The sequence below is a fragment of the Mercenaria mercenaria genome, chromosome 4, assembly GCF_021730395.1.
Source record: "Mercenaria mercenaria strain notata chromosome 4, MADL_Memer_1, whole genome shotgun sequence".
In the NCBI taxonomy this organism is placed as follows: domain Eukaryota; kingdom Metazoa; phylum Mollusca; class Bivalvia; order Venerida; family Veneridae; genus Mercenaria; species Mercenaria mercenaria.
In genome coordinates, this window is record NC_069364.1 from 85873818 (window position 1) to 85882506 (window position 8689).

The 8689-nt window shown below is 38.0% G+C and overlaps 1 pseudogene; it reads left to right on the plus strand.

The window, feature by feature from the left end:
* Positions 1-2907: 2907 nt before the first annotated feature.
* LOC123553047 (uncharacterized) lies at positions 2908-5807 on the plus strand (annotated as a pseudogene).
* The last annotated feature ends 2882 nt before the right edge of the window (positions 5808-8689 follow it).

The following is an 8689-nucleotide window of genomic DNA, read 5'->3' on the forward strand; positions in this document are numbered from 1 at the left end:
CGGAAGAGGGTTTTCTTCGGGGGTCTCGATGCTACAGAAAATGGGGCTTGGAATTCTTTTGGGGCAAGTGTCTTAAAATGCATTCAGACAGAATGAAGATCAATCAGACAGAATGAAGATCAATTAAAAGTGAGTGAGGCAACTTCCTCGGGGACATTGTCACTTACGTTTATATTGATTTATTCATTCTATAAAACACGTCATTCTTTACGAAATACTGCCAGGATGTTATCTCACTGTTATGTTGCTATTCATTCCGTGAATACACATTTTATGTTTGTGTCAAACATGCTTGGTTGACGAAATGAAGAGCTAATATACGGCGAGGCAACGTCCCCGGGGACAAAGACCGGATTATATATATAGCGGCAAAAATTTCTGAAACAAAGTTTATAATGTTGTTTGGACGTTGTCTCACTGTGTTATTGCTATTCATTCCGTAAATTCACATTTTAATTTTGTTTGAAACATGCTCGGTTGACGGAATGAACAGCTAATATACGGCGAGACAACGTCCCCGGGGACAAAGACCGGATTATATATATACAGTAGCATGACTAAACATATTTACGGAATGAAGGTGAATATTATGATGCAACATCCCTTGTGAGTTTGACGGAATGAAGTGCGTTTCATAATATCATGGAAAATCGTAAAAAATGTACTCAAATAATTCAATCTATTGTACTGAATAACAAAAGGCGCATGCATACATGTTATGCATATATGTAGTAAACTGTGGTACTCATACCTTTATAGCGCCTCATTCATTGATGCAGTACTTGCCCGTACCTGATAGGCTATTCTATATTTAGCTCACTTCCAAGCGCCTGTGTGACCCTGATCATTATTTGGCTGCGACAGTCATCAATCGTAAAATTTTATTGTCACCCCGGGGACAAAGACCGGATATTGCCTTTCCACCATAGTTTTGATTGTTTCTGGTTGAGACCTCTAGGGTGACAACGTAAAATATCAAAATGTAAAATAGAGGTCTCATTATTTAGACTAGGTAAGCCAAATGAGTAAGGCTATTGTTTGTGATTGTCTTTTGTCTTATAAATTTTTGCTGTGATAATAACTGTTTTATATTTGATATTGACATATATTGAACAATTGTAATTGGTTTTACAGCTATTTCTATATACATGTATATATATATATATATATATATATATATATATATATATATATATATATATATATATATATATATATCAAGCTAATTAGTGACTTTTCTGGGACCTGATGAATACAGAAAATATATTTGCAGAGCGCAGATTTCAATTACATGTCACCTAGTAACGGTGTAAAAGGTAGCTGACATAGAGTTGCTCAAAATATACACATATATTTCAACACGACATACTTTTAACAGTGTTCACATAACCGATCTCAAACATAAACATCGCGAAATTATATGTCACAAAAGCAATCGTCGTGCAGGTGCTTATTTATCGTAAATACAATGTACTTGAACTATCTACATTGTTACAAAACATCATACCCCTTAGATCCGAGTCAAGAACACATTCTTCTGCCTCTCTATCACTCAACATTTTGCAATTAAACTACTTTCATTCAAATTATTCGGTTGTCAATTTCAACAAACATGGCGGACACAGTTACCGTTAGGTTAAACATTACTAAATCTATGGGCCGAAAGTATCGGATCATTATCCAATAACATTTAGCATTTTATGAAATTGTTCTGTTAAAGGGTCCAGTAAGCAATAATTCGGACACTTATTCTCGTATAAGAAAGCCTGTGAAATGGGAGAGGATTAATCTTAATACCTACAAAGAAGAAGTTAATAACCAAATTTGGCGTTCAGATCGAACTTGTTGTTGTATCTGACCAAACTGTTATTGATATCTGTGAAATACTGGTTTCTTCGTCGACAAAGGGTTTAGGTCGAAAGAAATATCATGCTAATCCAAAATTGAAAATATTGACTGAAGAGATTTCAACTAAAGTTTATGAAACGAAGACAACGTATCGCGCATGGCGGGATGCCGGCAAATTTATTGAAAATAAGTGTGCAAAAAGGCTCTTCGTACCGCCTATAGGAGTGAACTCGCCAAGAGCACAGAATTCAGACAGAAAATTATTGATAGTCGAACAAGCGATCCAAAACTCCTTCATAAATTAGTTATTAAAAGTCACAGAGATCTACGGCTAGTGCCCTGATTTCAGACCTCCATGTTGGGGAAGAAGTCTTCTCAGGCAGTGATGAAATTCTGACCGGTTTCGAACAGCATTTTAAAAAATTAGCAAGCAGTGACACATGTAATGAGTTCGATGAACATTTTCATAAAATGGTCTCGACTGAAATTATTAACATCAGAAGATCGAATTATAGGTGAATCTCATCTGCGACCGATATCGATCGGATGTTGAATTTGAGAACGCAATTAAGTCTATCAATAAGGGCAAGTCAGCGGATTTTTATGGAGTTAGTATTGACCATATTCTTAACGCAGGAGAAACTTTTCAAACTGAGTTATTGAATATCTTGAACATATTTTTTTTTGCATCGGGCGAATTCTCAGATTCGTTAAAAATCGGACTATTAACACCAATATCTAAGAATAAAAGGCTGAATACTGTTTCTAGTAACTATATAGAGGAATAACTATATTACCAGTCATTGGGAAGATTGTTGAGCAAATCCTTAAAACAAGAATCTCACCTACAGTGCTTAACTCCCAGAATCCTGTACAGCGTGGATTCAATAAAGACTCATCCCCATTATACACAGCCTTACTGATTGAAGAACTATATGGAGAGTCAATTGATATGAATTTTGTGTTTCTCGACGCGAAGAGTGCCTTCGATGTTGTTGATTATGACCATCTTATAAGGAAACTGTTCCATTTAAAGGAGTCACCTGTCCAGAATTGAATATGATTGATAAATTCCTCTCAAATGCAATTACCAGTGTGAAATGGGATAACAACATCTCATCACCTTTTATTGTATCACAAGGTGTAAGATAATTTGGAGTTCTCAGCGCAGATCTCTATAAAGTTTATGTAAATCCTTTACTGAACAGACTACAGTCAGCTACAATTAACAACTCTTTCTAGCAGCCAGATCAGCTAGTTTTCCTATTTTTTCTGATCTTGTGGATCTCGTAGGTCAGGGGCCACCATTTTTCTTTCAGTCGTTGACGGTGTTATATATATAAAGCGATTGTAACTATGTTATTATGCAATAATATTGTAATATTTGCCTTATAAGAGGAAGTATCCCCGGGAAGAGGGTTTTCTTTTGTGTGTGTGTGTGTGTGTGTGGAGGGGAACATGCTATCAGAAAACGGGGCTAGGGTACTTTTGGAGAGAGTGTCTTATAAAGCTTCTCTTTACGGAATGAATAGTTATGGAATTTTGAAGTGTATTTAATAGTATAAAAAGGCAAAGTCCCCGTGGGATACTTTTGGGGGATAGTGTATTAAGTTAGGATTGGTGGTGCTTTTAGACGTCGTATAGATGACGCAAATGCTATTACTGTCTCAGATTTTTATAACCCTTGGAATTGTTTCAATGTTTTCATGCAAAAAGATGATTTTGTAATAAATTGGTGCATTAGAAATGGTCTTTTACCAGATGATATTCCATGCTGTAGTAAATATCAAGCAGTAATGGTTCAGCAAAATGTGATGATTTCATGAAATCACCCAAACGATCAGGAGAAGCTACGTACAGGTTATACTTTAAGATGTAAGAAGAATAGAAATCATGAATGCTCTTCAAGGAAGAATAGTTTTTTTGAGATTTCAAAACTAGCTATTCAAGACGTAATGGTATTCATTAAAACATACCTTGAAGGAAATACATTGTATCAATGTAGTAGGATGTCTGGAATGCATTACAACAGTACGGCGGTGGATTGGGAATCCTTCATAAGGGAATTATTTAAAGAACACTTTCAGAGAAATGTAAAAAAACAGGAAACTTAAAAGCACCATTGAAATTGGTGAATCCCTATTCGGGCGAAGAGTGAAACATCACAGAGGTAATCCACAAAAGGGTACTAAAATATGGGTATTTGGAATGGTTGAGAGAGATACTAACACTGTCATCTTATATCCTGTCGATAGATCACAGGGTACTCTATTACATCTCATAGAAAGGCATGTTGGAAAAGGTTCAACAATTTACAGCGATGGCTGGAGCCCCAATTGTTCTTTAAACAAATGTGGATATGAACACTTCACAGTAATTCACATTCAAAAGTCAGTATAGAAATGCTGAAACTGGGGAGGTAGTAACAGTACATGTAAGTAGAAAAGAAGGTGCGTGGAAACACGCTAAAGATAATTCCAAATCTATTGTGGGAACAAAATTATCACAATTTGAGGGTCATTTAGCAGAGGTTATGCGGAGGTCAGAGGTTAAAGGTCGATATTTCGAACCGTTCTTCAAATTATTAATCCTCCCGCCGTGGCGGAGGGATTATAGAAATGGTCTGCGTCCGTCCTTCCGTCCGTCCGTCCTTTCGTCTTTCCGTCCTTCCATCCGTTACAAAATCGTGTCCGGTCCATATCTCCTAAACCCCTTGAAGGATTTTCATGAAACTTGGGTCAAAAAATCACCTCATCAAGACGATGTGCAGAACCCATGAGTCAGCCTTGTCGGTTCAAGGTCAAGGTCATAACTCAAGGTCAAAGGTTTGAGCCTGCCATTTTGTGTCCGTTCTATATCTCCTAAACCCTTGAAGGAATTTTATAAAACTTGGGTCAAATGAACACCTCATCAGACATGTGCAGAACCATGAGTCACCAGCCGGCTCAAGGTCAAGGTCACAACTAAAGGGTCAAAGGTTTGAACCTTCCATTTTGTTTTTCCGCTCTATATCTTTTAAAACCCCCTTGAAGATATTCATCAAACTTGGGTCAAACGATCACCTCATCAAAGCGATGTGCAGAACTTATGAGTCAGCCATGTCGGCTCAAGGTCAAGGTCACAACTAAGGTAAAAGGGTTTGAGCCTTCCATTTCGGTCCGCTCTATAATCTCCTAAACCCTTTGAAGGAATTTTATAAAACTTGGGTCAATGATTACCTCATCAGAAGATGTGCAAAAATTTAAATGATAAAAACCATGCCAGCTCAAGGTCAATGTCACAACTAAGGGTCGAAGGTTTGAGCCTTCCATTTGGTGTCCACTCTGTATCTCCTTAACCCCTTGAAGGATTTTCATCAAACTTGGGTCAAATGATCACCTCATCAAGAACTCATGAGTCAGCCATGTCAACTCAAGGTCAAGGTCACAACTGAAGGTCAAAGGTTTCAGCTCTGTATCTCCTAAACCCCTTGAAGGATTTTCATAAAACTTTGGTCAAATGATCACCTCATCATGACGTTGTGCATAATTTATGAGTCAGCCATGTCAGTTCAAGTTCAAGGTCACAGCTAAAATCAAAGGTTTACCCTTTCACTATCCATAGCAGTGGCGGGGGATTTAGCTGTCTTTCAGACTGCCTTGTTGAAAGAGATTTACACCTTAAAAGAACTTCCTACATATACATACATCACACCATTATTTCCATCATGGAATATGTCAAAAGACAGTGCACAACCTGATATGGGACAGTGGGAAGTTGTACCTACTATAACTGATATTGACGAAAGTGATTCTGCCAGTGAATCAGAGTCTGTATCTGCCACTGCAAAATCTCAGGAAGAAGAAGTAATTACCATCAGCTCCGACAGTTCTTGCTACAGAGGGACAGACGATATTTCTTCCGCAAAGAAAGACAAGTATCGTCTCATTCATGAGTTTGTTTTCCTCTACAGACAGTGAAGGCGATAAAACAGTAACAGAACATACAGAGGAAACAATAGTTAAAAAGAAGAAACCTTTAACATTGAAATTAAAAGAAAATCTGAAACTACTACTGCTTCCACCACATGTAGAAAACAGTCAACATCAAGAAGAGGCGAAAGTGTATGTCATCCAAAAGGGTACATTCATATTAAAAATATAAAAGGAAGAAAACGACAGAAGAATCCTTACGGAAGAGACGCTTTCGTCTGGTCTTCTTCAGATGCAGATTTTGCTAAACAGAAATAGTAAATACAAATACAATGTATATATTGTATATACCTTGTATACAAGTGTACTGAAATAGTTTTGAATGACAATAGTAACTATATTAAAACAATTTTATTTGTGCTTAAAGTTATACAAAGGCAATGTAAAATTAAGATGAATCACATAATGTGTGAATACCTTTATCAACATATCAGATATATTCCGCTTCAATATTACGGAGAATACCGGACGAACATTTACGGACATGAACGAATATTGGGATGGTAAGTTACATTATGTTAATATAGCGTCTGTATAACATTGATTTATTCTTTCAATCCCCGGGGGGACGTAGACGGGATAATGCCCACTCGTCACTTGTCTGTAGATAAGTGCCTATTGATAGTCTAACAATATGATCCTCTTCACACAACATACTCAAATTCTGCGAATATTGGGATGGTAAGTTACATTATGTTAATATAGCGGAGATGTATAACATTGATTTATTCTTTCAATCCCCGGGGGACGTAGACGGGATAATACCACTCTGCACTTGTCTGTAGATAACAATATGATCCTCTTCACACAACATACTCAAATTCTGCGTATTTTATCTTCAAAATGAGGCTTTTCGTGACCTCGATTGTCACATTTATCTTCATCTTCAGCAGGAATCTCTCAGCAAACAACAAACCGTCACCCGATGAAGACAAAGACTTCCTTATAAATTCTGAGCTGCAGCTGAAATCTAAAAACACCACAATGGTCATGGCATTCAAGTCAAACCAACAAAGTTCAAAGCCAGTACCAGGTAAAACATCAATGATATTTCTCTTTTGCTTGTTAGCCTGCCAAGCATCAGATATCAAACTGAACCCTGGCCCACACACCTCATCCCTACACTATCCCTGTGGGAAATGCAATGAGGAGGTTACCTGGGACCAGAAGGGAATACTGTGTGACAATTGTGACCAGTGGTCTCTGTCAGATTCAAGGTTTGACTGACATTGCCAGTACTGCGGCCAGGCAAACTATTCACCTTCATTACTCGAATCGCTAGATTCCTTAAACTACCCCAATCTTTTCTCTCCTTTGGAATCAAGTGATAGCACAATAAATTCAAGTCACCAATCAGATAGATCGGTGGGGTGAGTGAGTTGGGTTTTACGGCGAATCGACACAAAATGGTCATATATCTCAATACCTCAAAATTGTTAGCACCACCAAAAGCCTCCTCCACCATTAATACAAAGATCAAAACCACATTCAAGAAAATGCCGAAACTTAAGAGTAGTGAAAGGCTTACTCTCCTTAACATTAACTGTAGGTCAATAAAAAACAAAATTCAAGACCTACATCAGGCCATCCAACAGGTTAAACCAGGCATCATCTGCTGCACTGAAACCTGGTTAAAACCAGAGAGCCGCACAGCAGAAATCTTCCCAGATAACCTTAACTACCAGGTCTTCAGGGACGGCAGATTCTCAAGACCGGTTGGGGGTGTTCTGACTGCCATATCCAAAAATCTGATCAGTCAAGAACAACCTGACCTTAAATCAAACTGCAACCAATGCTGGGTCAAAATCAGTATAAAAGGAGTACGATATATATATATCCTTTTATAAGCCACGTGAAAATGACCAAGAAACACTTGCAGAGTTATGGGCATCCGTCACCAAAATCCCCCAAAACAGTATTGTCTAGATGCTAGGTGACTTCAATCTATCAGATATTGACTGGACATCTGAATCCCCTAAGGCCAACTGTAAATACAGAGACCTTTACGACACCTTCCTTGATAATCCTGTTAACTTTAACCTTCAGCAAATGGTCACAATCCCCATTAGGAAAGAAAACACCCTAGATCTTTTATCACAAATTATCCTGCCCAAGTCAGCGCCACTAAAACTCTCCCAAGCCTTGGTACCTCAGATCACGACATCATCAATCAACCATTGCCCAAGCATTTAAGGCCCTAAAATGTAGGATCCAAAAGGAAATAAGAACCTCCTATTGGTCTTATTTGGAATCGGGCATTTTTACTGGCGACTCCCAGCCGGGTAGGAACAAAAAGTTCTACTCGTTTGTTAAACATAACAAAACAGAAAGTTGTGGTGTAGCCCCCTTGAAGTATGAGGGCCTAACTCAAATATCCTCAATAAACAGTTTGAATCTGTCTTTTCAAAGCTTGCGCCAAGCCCTAAACCTGAAACAACTCAACAAAAAAGCAACAAACCCTAAATCAGCACCAGAGATACCAACGACCCCATAACTGTTGAGGGGGTGGACAAGTTACTAATGGGCTTAATCCAAATAAAGCCTCTGGTCCCCGATGAAATTTCCCCAAGATTAAATTAAGGAGCTTCAAACCCAAAAGATAGCCCCAATCATTACAAAGATTTCCAACTATCTCTGGAAACAGGTCAAGTCCCAAAAGACTGGAAGAGAGCAATCATTGCATCAGTTTACAAGAAAGGTCCAAAATCCAAGACTAGTAACTATAGGCCCATATCCCTAACATGTATTGCCTCTAAATGAATGGAACATATTCTTGTCTCAAATATCATGTCCCACTTTGACAGAAATGATCTCCTTAGCCAGATTCAGCATGGCTTCAGGTCAAAGCATAGCTGTGAAACACAACTTAT